General features: G+C 36.7%; 1 long non-coding RNA gene across 1 annotated transcript; it reads left to right on the top strand.

Annotated features, from left to right (window-relative positions):
* Positions 1–10,058: 10,058 nt before the first annotated feature.
* Positions 10,059–16,080, top strand: LOC131601313 (uncharacterized). The gene is made up of 3 exons (XR_009283616.1): positions 10,059–10,974; positions 15,576–15,859; positions 15,952–16,080. It is a non-coding gene; the product is annotated as an uncharacterized LOC131601313 (long non-coding RNA).
* The last annotated feature ends 7,049 nt before the right edge of the window (positions 16,081–23,129 follow it).

Genomic DNA, 23,129 nt, shown 5'->3' with positions numbered 1-23,129 from the left:
GATTCGCCTCACGAGGACTTTATGAGATGTGCACTATGGGCGACATGCCCCTAGTAATCATAGGCCCAGGACAATGTCCCATGTTGATTGGGAAGTAGCTTCAGATATGCTTGGATGCATGCCCCTGATTGATTGGACAAAGCATGTCATTCCCCTTGTATATGTAGGAGACGTTGCCTATCGGGATAACTTTCTAGTCATTAGTTGTACCCTGTGCAAGTTCTTTCTGATGCTAACATTTGAAATTATGTAGCAGAATATGTTTAATAATGAATTCATGAGATGCAATGCATACGTTTGTCTTGAGTTTTTTTGAAAAACATTAAAACCAAAGATGTAAACGTGTGATGTTTGTAAAAAAACATGATATTTTTGTAGAAGCGAAATATCCACTCAGCATTTTAGTAAACCTTAAGGAGTTGGGATACCTTTTTGGTGACAGTATGCTTTTGAACTAACCATGCTTCAGTTAGGACTTTCAAGGGTTGTAACGTGGCTTGGTTCACGGTTTAAGAAACAAAGGATAAAGGCTCAAAGTTTATTTGTACCCACCCCTCTTCGTGATGATCTTCAGTCCTAAGCTCAGTTAATTCAACTTATGCATTCGGGTTCCAAGAGACTTTTGGATTTGCACCTTTGATAATGATAATGGTTCACAAGCAGAGAGAACTTTGGAGATGGCAGTCACTTCTTCCTTTTGGTAGTCACAACTTTGAGTTGTTCAAGAATATATTGACTTCTTTTTTTCATCTTTTTGATATCCCTAACTTTTGCCTGAACTGTCTATTTTGAGCTTACAGTCAGCGGGATGCCTTGATTTTTTGCCTAAGTCATCTTTTGATTTTTTTGACTTAGCAGGCTTTTCTTTGTATATATGTTTTTTCCATTTTTTTTCTTTTTTGAAAGGTATTGACTGCCTTACTTAATGATTGATGAACCATCATTTCTTTTGATTGACATCTCCAATACTTCTTTGATGTGTGCGGATGAACGCTTGTGATTGAAACCTTTGTTAAAAGGTGTACTGAATGATTCTCTTAAAATAGAATGCACGGCCGAATTAACTGAGAACTACCCTGCCCCAGGTTATGATCAAGGGTTTTAATTAGTACAAGAAAGAAACTTCTACTTCTTAGGCTCAAAGGGGTTGACGAGGGATTATCATCCTTATATCTCCACTGTTTAGGAATTGAAACAATGCCTGTACATCGTCAACATAGTCCGTTCAAAAGCATACTGTATGAGGTTGCGGTATCGTTTTCGTCATCCTCCCTCAAAAGGCTTACAGCTTAGCAGGAGTTGAATAAACACAAAACATATGCAAAGTAAATACGTAAATTAGAAGGAGTGATAGCGAAATAATTTATTCAAGACAAACATATGCAATGCACTGATGATGATTATTAAAACAAGATAATGTCTATCATAAGCCGAATGTTTAAACAAACAGGAAAGAAATTGCAAACGAAAGTAAATCTAATGATCTAAAAGTCTATCTTTCTAGCCATCCACAGCATTAGCAATCTTGTTGTGATTAGGCATGGGGGCAGTGATCACATTAGGAGTTGCAGGAGAGTCGAACTCAATTTCACCAGCGTCGATCATATCTTGAATTTTGTTCTTCAGCGGCCAACAATTCTCTGTGTCGTGTCCAGGACTATTAGAATGATATGCGCATCTTGCGTTGGGTTTGTAGCTAGGAGCAGAGGTGTTAGGATTCTTAGGAGGATCCCTCAGGGTAACCAAATTTGCCTTTAGTAGATGTTGTAAAGCTTGAGCTAACGACATATTGATCTTTGTGAATTGCCGTCTTGGTGTATCTTGTTTGTTTTGACGGCCTTGTTGAGGCGCCGATGTGGAGCTCAGGATTGCCCCAATAGATTGATCATGGTTTATCCTTTTCTGCCCATACACAGCATTGGAATCTGACCTCCCATTGAAATGCTTCTTTGTAGTACCTGAGGATGCAGCCACTTGAATCTTACCACTTCGAATGCCACTCTCTACACGTTCCCCAATCAGTATGAGTTCAGTGAATCCAGATGATGAACTTCCCAGCAAATGGCTATAAAAAGGACCAGTCAGTGTACTCGTGAACATATCGACCAATTCTCTGTCAGCTAGAGAGGGTTTGACTCTTCCAGCTAGATCTCTCCATTTCTGAGCATACTCCTTGAAACTTTCATTAGAGCCCATAGACATGTTTTGTAGTTGCATTCGAGTTGGTGCGAGATCGGAATTATATTGGTATTGCTTGTAGAATGCAACAACCAAATCTTCCCAGGTACGGATGTGGGTACTCTCCAATTGATAGTACCATTCGAGTTGAGTTCCAAATAAGCTCTCTTGGAAAAAGTGGATCCAAAGCTTCTTATCAGCAGTATGAGGTTGAATCTTCCTTACATAAGACCTCAAGTGTAGTTTAGGACAGGATACTCCATCATACTTAGCAAAGGAGGGAGTTTTGAATTTTGGAGGAATAACGACCCCAGGAACGAGTCCAAGCTCTTCAAAATCCAGCCCAGGTACCTTCTGAATTTCCACGCTTCTCAGACGCTCTTCTAACATCTTGTATTTGTCATCAGGATGTTCATCCTCATGGTGATAGTCCTCTTCTTCTTCAGAGGGTTTGGCAGAATCATGGTTACTTTTTGCATCAGTTTTGATACTAGCATCATCATCTTGCTCATCCTCATCACTGTCTTCAGAGGGTTCAGCATCCCTGAGTTGCAAGATCGGTCTAAGCTTTTTCCCCAGAGCCTTTTTACCCTTCTTCTTCTTCTTGGTCAGGAGTGCTTTCAGTTCATCTTGCCCCTTGGACAGGTTCAGGATCAGATCTTGAAACTGGGCATTCTGAGCTTGAAGGTCTTTGACTGATTGCTCGAGATTCATGATGCTGAAATAAACAGCGAGGTGGTAAGAAACCTGTGGTGGAAACCTGTGATGCAATGTTATGAATGCAGATGCAATACTTCCAAGGATCTTTGGAAATTTAGTTAGCAACATTGGAACATGATTCGATCGCTTCTTCGTTTGAAGAACTCTGATTTTTTGGATGTTCTTCTATGGGAATCAAGCTCACCATATCCAGTGGGTCATAGCCTCTGATTCGGGAACTTCTGAATTTGAAGGTACATGGCTAGAGGAAAATAAATCCTCTTGCCCCTTGATAGATGTTGAGTCTCTGAATTGGAAGGTATGTGGCCAAAGGAAAATAAATACACTTGCCCCTTGATAGGGATTCAGTCCTTGATAAGAGCATCTCAAATTGTGCGCCCTAAATTCCTAAGATCCTTGAAAGGGTTAGTTAAATCATGTTATGCTTATGATGTCATGATGTCATGATGTTATGCAATGCATCAGGAAAAGTGTAAGATGGTAAAGACGAGTGAGTCCCACAAGAAAAACCTGTAAGAAAATCAAAGGGTTAGTGGAAAGCACAGACAAGTCACACAAGTCACACAATTTTTGGCTTAAGGCTTGCATGGGGTCTGATCAGGTGTCCTTCCCAAGGGTATTTCTATGGATAAAAAGATTTCAGCAACAGGTTCTACCAAGTGACTCAGAATTGTCAGCCCCCTCTAAAGCACCCTCGAACATGGTACATGCATACCACGCAATGATACTTTAGGAAGAAACCTATCTGAGCTGTAGTATCGGGTAGCGACCATAACTTGGCATGCACCAAGAATAGCCCCCCCACTACGTTCCTAAAAGTGTAAGATGGGTTAAAGGTGACTAAAGGTCCCTGAGCTCCGACGCACCCAAAGATACATGCGTAAACCTCTCTCATGCAAAAGAGGTACACAATAACCAGTGGAGGCCTAACTCAAGTGCGAACTTCATTTTGACCAACCCCAAGCATGCACAAGGGGGGTCTCCATGACTATGCCGCTCCTAAACTTAAGTGTTCTTGAATCCGGGAATAGGATTCGTCCTTCAGTTTTCCCAAGACAAACCTGAAAAATAAAACAAGCAAAGCAAACAAATAGAAAACATTTAAATGATTCCTAAACTTTTAAGGTAACCCCTCTTTTATCGAAAAATCCCCAGCAGAGTCGCCAGTTCTGTAATACGGTGAACCGACTTTTTATCGGTCGAAATGTCGCGGTTAAGCATGAGTCGCCACCGACTTTTATTTTATCCAAACAAATTCAGAAAGGCAAAAAGAAACAGAAAAAAACCTTTTAAAGAAATCTAAGTTCGGGGGGTAATTTATGCAAAGGGAAGGTGTAAGGCACCCTTTGCATCCATGGTTTTCCATGGGCTCTTAATTGCTTTGCTTGCTCGTTTGTTTAGAAAATGTAGATGAAAGAGATAGGGACTTTAGCTCGTAAATGAGCGTAGCCCTTTTGAAAAATTATGAGAAAGAATATAATGAAAGTTTGAGCATTGCAAGGCAATTAGGGGCAATTACCTTAAACTCAGATGATAGGTCTCTTTTTAGCCTTTCAGAATGAAAGGGTCAATCCTTGCCATAAGAGGGCAGGAAGCCTTTCGTTTGGAGGTAGAAGGGTCATCGAATTATCATTCTCCCAAAGACTGACCCATGCCATAGAGAGGCAGGTAGTCTAAGGGGAAGGATCAGAATAGCCTTTCGTAGGCAACCAGAAGATACCTCAGCCTTTTTCGTAGGCAACTTCCGAGGGTCGAGGTCATATCAGCGTATCGAAGGCAGCATCATTAGGGTCGTATGACCTTTATTTATCGAGGCAACATGGCTGAGGTATCCTCGTATTCGAGGGACTGGCTATTCTGCAAAGAAACACAAGGCAACAAGGCAACAGGCAACAAGGCAACAGAGAGATTACCCCAAAAGAGTGCGTGGGTGCAACAATCACGTGATTAATTCAATATATTATCTTATAATTAGTGAGGCTAATTCAATTCAAGACTTGCACTCCCTAGGATTACTAACCATTACAATTAATATTAACAGCAATAATGGGGGACGGGAAATTGCAACCAGCGGAGGAGAGGGGAATTGAAACCAGCGGGATAAAATAAAGCAAATAGAACTGAAACAAGTAATAATATCAGGGTTTAGGGTTACCGATATTCGACGCTTTGGCAATTGACAAACCCTGAAAAAATGGAAAAACAGAAAGCAAAAATAGGGTGAGTGCATTATCGGTTCGGAGGCGAACGAAGCTAACCATAATTAATAAAAGTAAAAATACAAGAAAAGGGTAAAGATACTTAGCTTCGATTGATGAAGGTTGATGGTCGGAGGTTGCCTGAAGCATTGACTCTAACCCTCGGAGAATTTGACAAAAAAACAATAGGAAGTAGTGAGTGTATGGCTAATTCAATGGCAATTAAATTTAACCCTCATTTGATAAAATAAAATGATTATTTAAAATAAATACGAAATAGGACTTAGCTTTTGGCTTGACGTGGTGCGTAGTCGGAACGTATTCGAGAAGTGAACCCTGAAAAAAAGCATAAAAAAATAGATATTTTTTAGTGTAGGGAACGATCGTTGAAAACCCTGATTAGGGTATAAGTTAGCCACGGTTAATAGAACAAATAAAATCAGATTAATTAATTATTGGTTTTCCAACCTAATTAATTAAATCGACAAAATTAAATTTTCGATTAAAATAGCCTAACCCTAATATTTGTTTTCATCAATTAATAAAGATTAAAATTAATTAAACGATTCACAATTAAGGTAATTTAACCTTTTAATCATTTAAATCAAAAAAACAAATATTAATAATCAAAATAAATATTTTTAGTATTTGTATTTTTTTTAAAAGAAAATTTTTAGAATAAAAAAGAATTATATCAAAATAAAGGCATATATATATATATATATATATATATATATATATATATATATATATATATATATATATATATATATATATATATATATATATATATATATATATATATATATATATATATGTAAAAGAGAAATTTGTTTTAAAACAAATAATTTAAACACAAAAAAAAGAAACCGAATTATGTGATTAAAATAAAAATAATCTAGAAAACTTAGCTGATATTCCTGTGTGTATGCAGCCTGGAGAGTCTATGGTGGACGCGTACGCTGAGCAGCGTTAGATCAATCGTGGGCGAGATCTGACGGTGGCCAGAGGCGCGCGTATCGTGTGTCTGCCTGAAGGAATGATCACCGGATCTGCAGCTGAAATTATTCAAAGAAATAACACAAAATAAATGCTGGAGGCTGGTGTCGAACCCATGCCCTTGCGTATGAGGAACTTTGGACCCAACGCGCTACCAACTGAGCTGTGTTAAATTGCTGATAATTTAACGAATCGTATTAAATGTATATATTTTTGAACGAAATTTAAAATAAAGCTGGGCGCCAAACACCTTCTTCTTCCTCACGTGAACCCAGTAATGGCTACGATTCTGCTACGACAACGACCGTAGCCGGTACACCTGCAACTTTCACAATCGAAATTATACAATATAAATTCATGTAGAAACCACGGATCGGTTAGAAATTGTTCGCTGAATCTAATGGCACCATTAGTTTTGGATAATTTTGTTTCTAACCATACGGCCCCAAATCACGAACAGCAAACCCTAGCCATGGTGATTCTTTCAATTCTCAACCGAAATCAAATTAATCATCCAGATACCATGCAATCATCAATATGAATACAAATATATATGCAAATTTCGTTTAAGATGTATATATTGGTGTAATCGAATTCGAGAAAGCATGAGCAAACCGTGAACGTGATGATGATGATTCCGGGTGCGGAGAGCCTCGATTCCGATTGGGACACGATCAACAATGTCCCAGCAATACGTTTTATCTTTCAAAAGCCTTTGAATCGGTCCCAAAGTCCAAGAACGAAATTGAATTTTCCTTCAAATTTTGTGAGTTCTTCACGTGTTCTATAGGGCTGCCAATCCTTATGATTTTCGTCTGAATCTCTTTGTATACTTATAGGGTTTGTGTTAGGTCAACAAAACAAGAGAAAATCTGCTTTCAATCATTGATTTGCAAGCTTGGAAATTTGATTGAAGATTTCTTTTAAATCCTTCTAACTTTGCCAAATTTCAATCTTTTTTTTCCAATCTTGCCTTGCCCGATTTTAGATTGAATATATGATATTTAATTGGTTAAGTTTGATTGGAAATCAAAGCAAATCATATCTTTTGTATTTTCTCATAATTATTTGGTTTAAATTATATTTTAAATGAATAAAAAATCCAAAAAAATAGAATAAAAATCAAATAATTATGGTATTTCGTTTGGATGCTCTTATGGACTTGTGGATCAATATTGAATCAAAATAACTTAGGCCCATTTGCAAAAATATTCACATTCTTTCACATTTCTCCCTCCAAAATAGTCCAACTTTAACAAGACCTATTTCCCTCAATTTTTGAGGTATGGAGGAGTTCTAAGACTTTTTAGAAACCTTAGAGAGTCCTCTAACCAGTGTCTTTGGTCTCATATCAAAATTATTTTCCATGATCATTTTACGTCCTTTTGAAAAAAAGTGTCTTCTTGTTGACTTTCTGAACAATTGGATGACCAATCCTTTGAAATGAGACTTGATACTTGTCATGGAGATGATGTGAGATATATTGAGCCATATGAGATGCCTTGGGGCCATTGATTCACTGAGTTTCCTTAGAATAGGTCAAACCCTAGTTTCAGAGCCTTGTATAGGAGAGTGTGTCTTGGAGCTTTGTGTATTGATTTGAATTGGAATAGGAAAAAATGTATGGGCAAATTTTGGGTATGACAGGTAAATTTCGCGATAACACTCGCGGATAACCCTAATGGTGGTACAGGTAAATTCTGCGATAACACTCGCAGATAACCCTGATAACATAGGTAAATTTCGCGACAATACTCGCGAATAACCCTATTGGTGGTACAGGTAAATTCTGCGACAACACTCGCAGATAACCCTGGTAACATAGGTAAATTTCGCGACAACACTCGCGAATAACCCTATTGGTGGTACAGGTAAATTCTGCGACAACACTCGCAGATAACCCTGGTAACATAGGTAAATTTTGTGACAACACTCGCGAATAACCCTATTGGTGGTACAGGTAAATTCTGCGATAACACTCGCAGATAACCCTGATAACATAGGTAAATTTCGCGACAACACTCGCGAATAACCCTATTGGTGGTACAGGTAAATTCTGCGATAACACTCGCAGATAACCCTGATAACATAGGTATATTTCGCGATAACACTCGCGAATAACCCTATTGGTGGTACAGGTAAATTCTGCGATAACACTCGCAGATAACCCTGATAACATAGGTAAATTTCGCGACAACACTCGCGAATAACCCTATTGGTGGTACAGGTAAATTCTGCGATAACACTCGCACATAACCCTGGTGACATAGGTAAATTTCGCGACAACACTCGCGAATAACCCTATTGGTGGTACAGGTAAATTCTGCGATAACACTCGCAGATAACCCTGATAACATAGGTAAATTTCGCGACAACACTCGCGAATAACCCTATTGGTGGTACAGGTAAATTCTGCGATAACACTCGCAGATAACCCTGGTGACATAGGTAAATTTCGCGACAACACTCGCGAATAACCCTATTGGTGGTACAGGTAAATTCTGCGATAACACTCGCAGATAACCCTGGTGAAATAGGTAAATTCTGCGATGATATTCGCCGATAACCCTGTCGGTGCAGGTGAACTTGCTAGAATTATAGCAAGCAATCCTATTGGGGTCCAAACTGCGATGTAACTTGCCAGAACTATAGTAAGTGAGAGGTACAAATTGCGATGTAACTTGCCAGAACTATGGTAAGTGAGAGGTACAAACTGCGATGTAACTTGCCAGAACTATGGTAAGTGAGAGGTACAAATTGCGATGTAACTTGCCAGAACTATGGTAAATGAGAAGTTCACAAAATACGAAGACTTACTAGAACTATAGTAAGTGAGGGGTTCACAAACTACGGAAACTTACTAGAACTATAGTAAGTGGGGGTTCACAAACTGCGGAAGCTTGCTGACCATAGCAAGCCAATTACACAACCAACAGAAGGTCCTCGCTATTCCTTTTCGGGAACCTTTCCAGGAAGTCTTCTTCAAGACGTATTCCATCCTTTCTAGGAGCTTTTCCAGGCATACAAGATTTTTCAAACAATTCCTCAATTGGGTTTATCACGTTAGTCCCTCGGCAGTGATATCTTCCAAAACATCATCAACAAACAATCAAAGGTGCTATCTTTCTTTTCAGAATTACTAACATACTTAGATTAACGTAACTAACAATCATGCATCATTTCAACTTACATACTTCATTCATACATATCGCATATACATACATGGCTCTCATTTATTTTGAGAAGCACGTTGCATCATGCATCACATGCATCATAAACATTGCATAAATTCAGGTTGCCTCTTTAGGCTATGCTACAAAAAAAATAATCATCTGGTCCCTTCCAAAGGGCGTGTGCTTCACACATGGAATAATGGTATTTACCTTGGGTGGCATCTGTAAGCCCATCTCCCGCGGAATTCTTTCCCAACAAAGGCAAATTTCAGGGCATTTCAGTGTCCAATCATCTTCTACCTTAGATCACGATAGGCAGACGTGCCTATCTGACTCTTCAGGTTTAAGAAGATTGAACAGGGGCAGCTGTCATACCCCAAAATTTGCCCGGTCAGTTTATGTCTTTTAATTCATCAAGGATCAAAATTAAGAATCATGGGGTTTGACATCCCTATTGTCAAACCTGCGTTCTTATAAGATATCCTGAGTCAAAATGGGGGTTAAAATCAGAAAATGCTTGAGCTCAGTCATCTAGCTCATCTATTCCGTCTTCTTGAGATTTTTTAGTCCTTTCTCACGAATTATTCATATGGTTTATTATTTATAATTAGTTTAATCATTTTATTATTATAACCAACTATTATTTAATAGTGGTTTTAGTAATATTATTATTAAGATTATTATAATTATTTTTAACTATTATTGTTATAATATACCATTGATTAATAGGATAGTAATTTATTTGGGCTAAAAAAAAAGAGTAATTAGAATATAAGCCCATTAAGAAAAAACCTAAAGAACCAATATAAAACAAAATATTTCTTTGACAAGAAGGGGGGATTGGCCGCTGCAGAACAAAACTGAGTTCGTGTAAACTCAAGAAAAATTAGTTCGTTTTCCAAATTCGGGTCAAATAAATACTTCCAATCGCTTCCTTAACGATTACTGAGCGAAATTGAATTATCGGCATCGATCGCAACACACTCATATGTACCCGGACATTCACGTTTTGTGATTTTAAGTTTTCGATTCGAATTCCATCATGAAGGCATCATAAATCGAGTTTGAATTCGTATTTGTGTTTATAATTATGTTTACAATCTCTCTGTGACATTTGATTGAAGTTTTAATGCAGGTACAGATATTCACCATGGCTAGGTTTTCTGGTTCATGATTTGGGGCTCCATAGATAGAGGCAAAATTGGTCCAAACTGATAGTCCCATTGGATTCGGAGGACGATTTCTGGTCGATTACTGTTTTTATTTGGAATTTATTTTGCTTGTAGATGGAGATTGGACATGGCAGGTCTATGGTTAGCTTCCTAAACCGTTGGCAAAGGGTCTGCAATTTTTTTCCCCAAAAGAATCGCGAAGAGGAAGAAGCCAGCGCTTATTTTTTTTTAATTTGGAAATTCGTACTTGTTTATTTATCTACATATGGTTTGCATAGGTTAACACATAAGGCGTGAAGCAGGAATGGCAAGGAGTTTTGGTGGTAATCTCAGAGATGGGGGTTCGAACCCCTGCAGCCACAATTTAAAATTTTGGTATTCTTTCTCACGTGGATCGCGTGCGCATTGCTTCAAGAAGGATCATCATGCACCCCCATCACTTGGCCACTGGATCACCATCATCTTAGATCCGACGCACCAGAACGAAGGCATATACTATAGGCTCCCAGCTTGCCCACACATAATCCAGGCCAGGTTCTTTCTATATGTTTTAATTTATTTATCTAATTATTTAAGTTTAAATGATAATTATATATTGTTTAACTTAATTAAATTATTTCAATTAGAATTAGAATATCAAATTAGGATTAGGGTTAGGAATATAATATTTTTCCCATTATTCGATTATGTCGATTATTCGACTTAATTGATTTAATTAGTTTTAATTAATTTAAATGGTTAAAAATGACAATAAAAACCCTAGAAATGTTATATGCATTAGGGTTTGCCCGATCCCATTTGCCCAAGGTATCAAAGATATTAGGATTTAATTTATTATTCGTTCCGACTAAACCTATTGGTCGCAATGGTTAATAATCGATTAATTTAATTAATCAAATCCTATAAATTAAAATTCAAATAAATTTATTTTGCTAAATGGTTTTAACCATCTTATTGGTTATGATGATTAGCATACCTCATCAATTTGTTATTATTTGTAATCGTATTAATCGGTTATGAGAAGTAACGGTATAAAAATACAAATTCATAAAATAATAAAACACGTTAATTCATTATTAATGATAATCGAATCAATCGATTTGAATTGGTAATGGTGCAAAACCCCAATCTTTTAACTATGGTGATCAAACCTATTGATCATTACGGTTAATTGTGCCAAATCAGGGTTGTACGCCCGAAACATCTAAAACACACTAAACCACGTTACTACAGCAATTCATCTCTTCAATTCTGCGATGTTCACAACTACGGTAAGGTAACTCAAAATACCTTCGAACATTCGCATTTCAAAACAACTTCTAAACAAATTCAAATACATTCAATTCAATTCTAGGGCGTACAACCCGTCCCCCGAACTACGTTGACTCTGATTCTCCATAAGGAGATACGTAGGCACTTGGCAACAAGGCGAGTCCCCTTCCTTCAAACCCTAATCATGTCAATGATTAAAATTATTAACCCTATTCTGTTTGTCACTTTTCTTTATATTTTGCCACAAACCTTCATCTTTGAAATGTTAGCCTTTAGGAAAGGGTTGAGGGTGCCTAACACCTTCCCTCGACCTGAATATAGTATCTTACCCTGATCTCTATACTGCGTAGGGTTTCCTATTCGCCCTTCAGAATAGGTGGCGACTCTCTAAGTTAAAATTTTAGGCAGGTTGCTACACATACATTTTCACTTAGGACGTTGACACGACATCAATTCATCTTATATGTACTTTGGATTTTTACTTGACATCCAACTCATCTGGTATCATCGCAGCGAAATCATGATTAAAGCAATAAGAAAAAAAAACCGATATAGCACTCATAGCATTTAGTCTTATAAACTTCAAATTTCATCACAAAAACAAAAGGAGTTGTATTATCCAACTCCTAACACTTTGAGATCTACAAAAAATATAATTAGTAAGCTTCAACAAATCAAAGCCAATCTAATGAAACTGAATGTTCCTAGCCCTATGTTACATGATCAGAGCAAGAACCTACTAAAAAATGAGAAACTAATGGAAGTCATTTCAAAATCTATCTTCCACTTACTTCAGCCAATGCTACTCTTGAATATCTGCACGACTCCCCATGTATAGGCAACATTCAAATTAAATGAATGAGAAATCACATTAATAAATTAAATGGTACATACTGCAAGGTAAGATTTTAACACATACACATTTCACAGATAATCACTTACAATATTACACAATACATTCTCACACTTAACTCAACAATCACACACAACCAAGATATTATGCATACAACTCAATTATGTAACGCAACTCAACTATACAACTCAACACATATGAAAGTGATACCAACTCAAAATTTGGTAATAACTCGATACATATGCTTATGGTAATTTGGATGGATATAGTGTCAAAGGATATAAATTGTGTCCTATATGTAAATCTAATACTTTTTATCAACAACTTGATTTTGGAAAAAAGACCGTTTACCGTAGGCATTGAAAATTTCTAAAACCCGATCATCCTTATCGAAGATTGCATAAGGCTTTTAATGGAGAGCAAGAGTTTGATATGGCTCCTAAACCTTTAACCGGGGATGAAGTTTATCAACTACAAGAACACATTAACGTTGTCTTTGGAAAGAGAGAAAAATAAAAATGGCCATTTGAGAAAAATATGTGGAAAAAGAGGTTTGTGTTCTTTGATCTTACATATTGGTAGAGGTGTCAATTTAAGGGGCCAATAAATTTAGGCCCTAGCCCCTATAATAAAGGGGCCTAAAATAATTTTAAAAAAGTAAGCCCTCAAATACATAGGGCCCAATGTTAGAAGGCCCCAAAACTTGAAAAAGGGCTATAAGGCCCCAAATAAAATAAAAAACTTAATTTTAAAAAATAGAATAAAATGAAAATATCAAAAAACTAAATAACTTTTAAATAAAAAATTTTAAAATTATGTTTAAAATTTTCAAAAAACAAACTACTTGTTAAATTAGTTTTTTTTTTTAAATTAACAAAAAATAAATTAAAAATTCTGTTAAAAAATTCTAGCCCATGATACATATGCTTGAAGGTACTGTTAGTATTCAATATTCTCTAATTTAATAACTTGGTAAGCAAGGTTGGCAGTAGGTGTTAAATGCTAACATTGTTGTGTTGTTTGAACTGATTTGGATTTGGATTTATGTCTATGTATCATGCTGTGGTTTTATTAGCATTAAAAAATGATAACTCCCATTTTCAATTATTTAAAACTAATTAATTAAAAAAATATAGGATACGTGTTTAAAAATTTCACCTCACTAATCTCACTACTTCATTTTATATAATTAATTAATTAGTTGGCATTACCCACTACTTTAATCCACTAATCCAACTTCTTCCATTACCCATTTCTTCTACTTCTTTAGCGTAATGTAACTTCTTAAATTCTCACTATTTAAATCAAATGAACTAAATCACAATACACAGCATAATTTTTTATGTTTATTTTGTAGGTAAAGATTTTGAAGCATCAAAAATAATTTTTTGTGATAATATAATTTAAAAAGTTGAGTTGTGAAGGAGGGTGTGTCAAAATATATATATTCTTAGCTTATTTTATGAGGAAATGAAGTTTCTATGAGTTTTTGAAATAAATAAGGCCCCTTCAATGGGGCCAAAAAAAGATGTATTATGCAAAGGGCCTAAAATTTTAGGGCCCAATATAAATCTCAATAAGTGGGGGCTCAATATAATAGGGCTTTAATGGGGCCAAATAGTTAGGGCTTTTAATTATAGGGCTTGTTTGACAGCTCTACATATTGGTCAAGTCTTGATGTTAGACATTGTCTTGATGTGATACACGTGGAGAAAATAGTAAGATAGTTTGATTGGAACACTTCTAAACATTTCAGGAAAGACTAAAGATAGTAAGACTTCCCGTCTTGATATGGAGGCGATGGATATACGAAAACAGTTGGTTCCAATAGAGAGAGGAAAACAATATTATCTGCCTCTAGCATATCACACTCTATCTAAAAAGGGAAAGAAACTTTTTTGCGAGTGTTTGCATGGAATAAAAGTTCTCCAAGGTTAAAATCTCTTGATTGTTTTGTATTGATGCAATAACTTCTACCAGTACGGCTATCAGTAAGATCCAACCAAAAAAATGCGAGAGTAACTACATCCATATTATGCTTATTCTCCAATGTCATATGAAATAAAGTTCTTGATTTAAAAAAATTAGATGAATTAGAAGATGAGGTTACCATAATCTTATGTCAATTGGAGATGTATTTTATTCCATCATTTTTTGACATTATGGTTCACTTACTTGTTCATCTAGTCAGATAATTCATATTTTATGGTCCAATTTATTTAAGGTGGATGTATCCAATAAAGATATATATATATATACATACATATATATATATATATATATATATATATATATATATATATATATATATATGAAGATCCTTAAAGGATATACGATGAATTATTATCGATCGGAAACTTCGATTGTTGAAAGGTACATCACAGGAGAAGCTGTTGCGTTTTGTACAAATTATTTTTTGGAAGAAGATTCTATAGGAATTCCAAAGTCTCGTCATGCTGACACAGACGGAAGAGGTATTCAAGGTCTAAATGTTAAGTAATGGCTTGGGATGTAGTTATTCAAGCACATTTCTACATATTGAATAATATTGATGGAGTTGAACCTTACATAGATACTCACAAAGGACTTTTGAAGAAAAAATATCCCCGAATGAGTGACAAGTTATTATTGATACAACATAACAAGAGATTCATAGATTTGTTTAATAAAAGGGTATCTGGTTATCGTAGTGCATCCGAGATAGTTAAATGGTTGTCGTACACGCTAAAATTTATTTTCATAACTTGGACTGCATACGACATTGTTCATTATACTTTTTATACAAAATCAAAAGAAGATTGTAGTACAATATAAAATAGTGGGGTTATTGTTGAAGTCGGATCGATGTATTTCTCTAGTTCGAAAGATAAGAATCTTGTATTGGAAACTACCACGTTCTATAGTGTCATTAAGGAGATTTGGAAGATTAATTATGTCATTTTCAAAGTGTCTTTATTTAAATGCAAGTGGGTTTCCAATGATAATAGTGGTGTACACTTTTATGACTTAGGATTCACTCCGGCTGACCTTGGCAAGACATATTTTATGACCCGAACCATTCAGCATGGCTTCTCAAGCAAAACAAGTTTTCAATGTGACAGACTCTTCTGACATATCGGGGAAATGGTCAGTTGTTCTCCAAGGAAAACACATTCCCCTTAGTGACAAAAGTCTTGATATTTCGTCCACTCCTTCTTATACAACACAAGTTCCTACCTCATTGATGAAGTTGATGGAGATGGTGTGCATGCTATTCGAGTCGTTCATGAAGAAGGCATATGGGAAAATTAACAAGTAAGTACTTTATTCTTTACTCATAATATATTAATTGTATGTTATAATTTGTAAGCATTTTTACTAACAAGTATGATTACTTGAAATCATAGGTCTTTATAGTCAAGACACCGAGAGACAAGATACAAAGAGACAAGAAACCAAAACACCAAGATACAATTATGTTATGTAATGAGTAAATTGTATAAGTTGTTTTGTGACATTTTAGTTTTGAAGTTATATACAATTTTTTGTTCTTAATCTAATTTTTATCATTATTATTATGATACAATTATTATTATAAAGATAACTTTATCACAAATGTGAGTTGTTTGTTCTGCTGTGATACGGTTCACAAAAATACAGGTTAAAAAATGGGAAAAATTATAACAACAGGATTATATTTATTAATTATGTAGAAAATTTTACAACGATTATATAACACAGCCGTTGTAATATCTCGCACACATCATTGGGCTGTGATTCTAAGTAATGCTTATACAACCACACGCTACATAACAATGTGTGGTCACGCGGAATTATATATCTTTCCCAATCATTGTTGTAAGCTTTTTTCGTAATAGTGTCCAATGCCTTCTAATATTGTTCGAAAAATGAGATTTTAATGTGTGGTTTTATTATTAAATCAATAACCAATATTTTTATTTGGGAAACAAATATTTCATTTTGCTACACATACTTTTTAGAAATGACGTTAAAGAAGTGATTATTTATTTATAAAAGGCATTCTAAATTTCATGAAATTATTTTCAAAAAATATATTCAAATCAATATTAACAATGCTTCTAATAAAAGCACACTCAATTTTCACTGGCATAAATTTTAGAGGTTGTAGAAATTTTTATTTATGGGGTAAATGCCCATAAAACTGTGTAACTTTCCTATCTCTTATAATTGGGAGAGTATCTCTGATACTTCTTTAATTAAATTACTCAATTGCTTATCAAAAAAAATTTCATCTGTATTTTTTAATTTAGCTTAGTGTAAGCATAGAATAAGCCAAACAAATTCATCAAACAAGTTCCCTTACTCGTTTACCATCTTAAAGATCTGACACACAACTTGCTCGTCCAGCAACAACTATCCAATTTGTAGTTAATCCGAACCTCAATGTCATTGTAATCACTCTCATATTTACAAAATTTTAATTAATTTACTATTTTATGAAAATGATACATATTGAAATTTAACGCTGCTGCTCTGCTAGGGTTAGAATGACCAAAGCGAAACGGCGCGTCGGCCGGCCGAAATCTACGGCGGTGGAGCCCCCCGGATCAGCGGAACCTAAAGCATCGTCTCCAGCAACACAGGCACAACCAGATGTTATCGAAACAATTGTTGTCAAAGCCCCGGAACAAAGAAAATCCCCTTCTCCGGTGCCTGCGAAATCGGACCTAACGAAGGATGCAACGAAACCATGGGTGGAAGTTATTCAAGGTAATAGGAATCTTAATCGGGGAATGGCTGTTGAGTTCGTAGCACCACAACTCATCAATGGTCAAGAAAAGATTCTCATCGATGATGGAGATGTGGAGGATGAAATTAGGTATTGGGAAAATGCCGTCATCCTCTTTGCTCTAGGGGAAACACTTTCTATGCACGCGGTTAAGAGCTTCATGGAAAAGAATTGGAATTTCGTGTCTCTCCCTGAACTATATTTCAACGAGGCTGGGTATTTCATTGTTAGGTTCAAGGACGCAGATGACTAGAGCAAAGTTATGGAGCAAGGTCCGTACTTCATTTACAGTAAACCCCTATTTCTGAAATACTGGACTATGGACTTTGAACTGAAAGTGGATCTTCTTAGAGTTCTACACTTATAGATCACCTTACCGAATCTACCTTTGTACCTGTGGGGGAGGAAAAGTATCTCCAAGATTACTAGCGCATTGGGAGGCCTATCACGACTGATGAATGCACAGCACGCAAATTGCGTATCTCTTATGCCCGAGTTTTAGTGGAAGTAGATTTCACCAGACCCATGAAGGAAACCATCAGTATTCAGGATCACAGTGGAAAAGAATGGGAACAACAGGTTGACTATGACTGGAGACCTAAATATTTTCAAACCTGTCTGAAGATTGGACATGATTGCTCCTTGAAGAAACCCACAGGTCAACCCAAAGTATGGCAAAAGAAACAAGTAGTTCATGCTATAGGGAACAATACAGGAGAGGCAGCAGCAGTGAAAACTACTCTTGAGACAGTGGTTGAGGAGGTTGACCCAAAGGATGCTGCACCATCTAATGATACCCCAGATGAGGATTGGACTCAGGTCAGCTCGAGCAGAACAGACAAGGCTAAGAAGAAGATTATATTTACTCCTCCAAATGACATGATAGTTCAAAATGTGTTCACCCCTTTAGGAATTGGAAATATTCCAGGATGGGGAAGCAATACTTGTCAATGATTACTACATGGAATGTTAGGGGCATGAATAAAGAAGCAAAGCATAGAGAGGTTAGCTCCTTCCTCCATACTATCCAAGTACCCATAATTGCTTTGCTTGAGACTAGAATTAAACATGTTAATGCTAACAAGATCAGGATGAGATTGGGGAATAATTGGTCTTACATTGATAACTACTCCCATCACCATAATGGGCGGATCTGGTTATTATGGAAGCACCATGAAGTTGGAATAAACACTCTGCAGGTAGAGGAACAATTCATTCGTGTTGAAGTCTTGGACTTGGATAAAAGTGTTCAATACCTGGCCACCATAGTCTATGCCTTGAACTAGCTTGATAGGAGACATGCCCTGTGGGATCAAATTGACTGTTTAGAGAAAAATGTGAGGGGGCCCTGGATTGTGATAGGGGACTACAACAACGTGCTAACTTGCCAAGACAAAATAGGAGGGAACCCGGTGGCTGTGACTGAGTACAAAGAGCTGGAGAATATGATGCATAGGAATGGATTGTTTGAAGCTCCTTCTAGGGGCTGCCACTTTACATGGTCCAACAAACTGTCGGCGGTAACTATTTACTCCCGAATTGATCGAATCATAGGAAATGGTTTGTGGTTCCAGACCTTTCCGGATGCTGTAGTTGAAGTGCTTCCGCCTGGTATTTCGGATCACTCCCCTATTAGGGTTAGCTGCCTGGCCCTTCAGAGGAGGAGAAACGTGTTGTTCAAGTTTATAAACTGTGTCACTAAAAAAGAGGGATTCCAAGATATTATGAGACAAAGCTGGAATTTGAGGGTTCAGGGGAATGCCATGCATCGCTTGTGGATCAAGTTAAAGAGATTGCAAAACCCTTTAAGGCCTCTCCATAAAAGCTTCACAAATATCCAGGTGCAGATCCATCAAGCTAGACATGATCTGACTGAGGCTCACCGTGTGCTACATAATGACCTATTTGACTGTGGTGCTATGGAACAAGTGAAGAAATTTACTAATAAAATTCTGGAACTTCACCAGGTGGAGGAGGAGATTCTCAAACAAAAAGCCAAGATTGATTGGTTAAGGTTAGGGGACGGAAACAACTCCTTTTTCCATAACTCCATCAAAGACAAGAACAAAATGAACAGAATGGTGTATCTTACCTCTCTGGAGGGGGTCTCTCTTAGTAGCAGGGAGGATATTGCAAATGAGATTTTGGGGTTTTACACCACTCTGGTAGGAACAGCATCTGGCAACCTTCAAGGTATTGACAGGACTTGTATTATGAGTGGTAAGATGTTGGCTAGAGAGGAAGCCCTTGAACTGATCAAACCAGTTACTGAGCAAGAAATATGGGAAGCCTTGGAGGTATAGGTAACAATAAAGCCCCTGGGATTGATGGATTTAATTCCTTCTTCTTTAAGGAGACTTGGAAGACTGTGAAGTATGATGTTATAGAGGTTGTCCAACTATTCTTCAGAACAAATAAAATGCACAAAGCCCTGAATTGTTCCCTAATCACCCTGATTCCCAAATCTGGAGAGGCAAAGACTATCAAGGACTGGAGGCCAATATCTTGTTGCAGCACATTTTACAAAATTCTCTCTAAGATTATGACAAGAAGATTGGGTAGTGTCATTGATACTATTGTGAATTAGAACCAATCAGCATTTATCCCTGGCAGACTAATCCAGGACAATATTTTACTTGCTCAAGAACTGATCAGAGGGTATGGAAGGAAGAACATCTCCCCTAGGTTTATAGTCCAAATGGACATACAAAAAGCCTAGGATACGGTTGAATGGCCTGCTCTAAACCAGATCATGTGTGACCTTGGTTTTCCCCAAAAGTTTGTAGACTGGACTATGGCTTGTGTAACCTCTGTGTCTTATAGGTTCTCTATAAATGGTGAACCCAGTGGTATTCTCAAGGCTAAGCGGGGACTGAGGCAGGGGGACCCTATCCCACCCCTGTTATTTGTGTTAATAATGGAGTACTTACACAGGATCCTTCAAACTCTGCAGGCTTCTACTGATTTCAGGTTTCACCCCAAGTGTGCCAAATTGAAGATAGTTAATATATGTTTTGCTGATGATATTTTACTGTTTGCCAGGGCAGATGTTCAATCCATTAGGAGCATTATGAGCAAGATTAATGACTTCACCCAGTACACGGGCCTCCATATGAGTAAACCAAAGAGCAAGATTTACTTTGGGGGGGGTGGATGTCCATAACCAGCAACTGCTAATGCAGGAAACAGGCTTCCAAATTGGTAAGTTACCTTTTAAGTATCTTGGGGTCCCTCTGGACAATAAGAAGCTCATGATAGTCAATTGCCAACCTTTGATAGATAAGATGCTATGTAGATTATCTCACTGGTGCACTCACCTGCTCTCATATGCTGGTAGGTTACAACTTATAAAGAGTATTATGTTTGCAATTGCTAATTACTGGCTCCAGATATTTCCTCTGCCTAAAAAGATTTTACACCACGTGGAAAGCCTGTGTAGGAGGTTCCTTTGGACTGGCCAGGAAATTGACAGCAAGAAAGCTCCTATATCCTGGGAACATGTCTGCGATCCTGTGGCTGCTGGGGGACTCAATGTCACTGCCCTAGGTGTGTGGAATCGAGCAACACTGGGGAAGTCGCTTTGGGACCTTAGTCACAAGAAAGACCGTCTGTGGATTAGTTGGGTTAACCACTTATACATGAAGATGAAACCTGTTACTGCTTATGCTCCCAAACAAACTGCATCATGGACCATAAAAGCCATGTTCAAGCACAAAGATAGCCTCCTCAATTCTGCTGCATGGACGAAGTTTCAACTCACAGGGCGCTATAGAACTCGAGACATGTACTTGGAGCTTAGAGGTGATAAACCAAAGGTGATGTGGAGAAATCTGGTCAGGGGGAACATGGCGAGGTCTCGGGCTTATTTCGTGTTCTGGATGGCTTGCCAGAGTCGTCTACCTACTAAAGATACAATTAGCAGATTTGGAACATGGCGAGGCCTCGGGCTTATTTCGTGTTCTGGATGGCTTATCTTGTGACCACTTATTCTTTGCGTGCAGGTATACCAATCGAATCTGGAAACAAGTGTTGGACTGGATGCGTATTGCACATACACCTTATGATTGGACTAGGGAGTTGCAATGGCTGTGTGATCTTGCTAAGGGAAAAATCCAGAGGGCGAACGTTCTGAAGATTAGCGTGACAGAAACCATCTATCATATCTGGCTGTTGAGAAACAAGAAAGTGTTCCAAACAAATAATAGTCAGGAATTGGATCTTGCTGAGATTAAGTTCCTTGTGCAGGAGAGGGCTAAAATGGATAACAAACTGTGGGCCTTTTGCAATAGTCTTTAAGTAGTTTTTCTTGTCACTATTTTTGTCAATTTGAGGCTTGGATCTTTGGATCAGCTTGTAACTAACTCTCTTTTTTGGAATATATATATCCTTATTTGCTCCAAAAAAATAAATAAAGATGATGTAATATCTTTATGATACTTCCTTCTACCGATAAAATTCACTTATAATAATAGTTTTCATTTTAGTATTAGAATGACTCCTTTTTGATAAAGATATGTGAAAATTAAGGTGGTAGATGAGACATACAACAACAAGAAAAATCTTGGATATATTCAAGAAAGATGATGTGAATATTCCTCTTAAAGAAATTACTCAAGTTCTAAGATATTCTGTACGCATATAAGAGGGTGTAGAAGCGGAAGGAAAATGAGAGGGACAACATGAGTTTCAATGTTTCTTTAATATGAGAAAATGTTTTCTGAATGTACACATAACAATTTTCATATATTTTATATGCGAGAATTTATTTTGTTGGTTTAAAAAAAATACAAAAAAATACCGTTGTGAAGAGTATAACAGTGTATATGCGAGAATTTCCAATTAAGTCATGTAAGATTTATCTCACCTTTTGTTAGCTAGAGATTTCGATCAAAAGATCATAATACTTTAAAAGTGTTATGTTATGAAGAAGAAATGGCTTTTGTGAAGCTATTTTAAGTTTTGTTCTTGATGGAAAAGATTTGTTTTATCGAAGGATACGATTGAAGAGATTTTATAATCTTTGCAAGTACCCTTCGACAGCGGCGTCAGTAGAGTCGAAGCGTTAAGCGAGAAAGTTTGAAATTCAAACGGAACGATTTTGCATGGCGAACGCGTGGAAGCATCTGAAGCGAAGCGACGTTTGAAATATTGGACGTGGCAGTAATCTACGTATAGATCGTTAGGGTCGAACTAGTATAAATAGAAGTCTTAATTTTTAGATTAAGTATGTTCGAATTAATATACAGAAATTCACAAAGTTACTCGAAGTACTAGCGTTAGAGAAAAGAGAATTTGCTGAAATAATGTATGTATGAAGAACACCACATTTACTCTTTATTTTACTTATTCAATATAAGTTAAATTTACGTCGAAAGTCATTATTTTGCTTTCCTTACATTTACAAGTTTATTCATTTGAGTCATTTACTTACTACAATTTAAGTTAAAGTATTTTACATGTGGTTGACTTACACTTTCGTCATTTATTTCTTTAATCTTTAAGTTGCACTTAGAGTTATTGTTAATAGATTCTTGAAAGTTGAAATTAGTCAAAAGATTTTGATAATATTCATAATCTAGAAATATCAATAATCATGAATCAAATCACAAAGATATGAACTCTCGAGACACATGTCCTAGGATCAATCTAGTCGATCCTGTAAGTTACCAAAGTATATACATTTGGAGGACTAGCGGTTGTTTGTCAGAAATCACTAGTAAACAAATTGGCACGCCCAGTGGGATGGTGTCAAAGAGTAAGTTTGTATCTTTTTAACAATTTTTTGAGTTAAGGTTTATTTGGTTTTGGTGCATA

Source organism: Vicia villosa, linkage group LG5 (assembly GCF_029867415.1).
Source record: "Vicia villosa cultivar HV-30 ecotype Madison, WI linkage group LG5, Vvil1.0, whole genome shotgun sequence".
Taxonomy (NCBI): Eukaryota; Viridiplantae; Streptophyta; class Magnoliopsida; order Fabales; family Fabaceae; genus Vicia; species Vicia villosa.
Note: the sequence above shows the minus strand (reverse complement) of the source record. Positions and strands in the feature narration are given on the sequence as shown.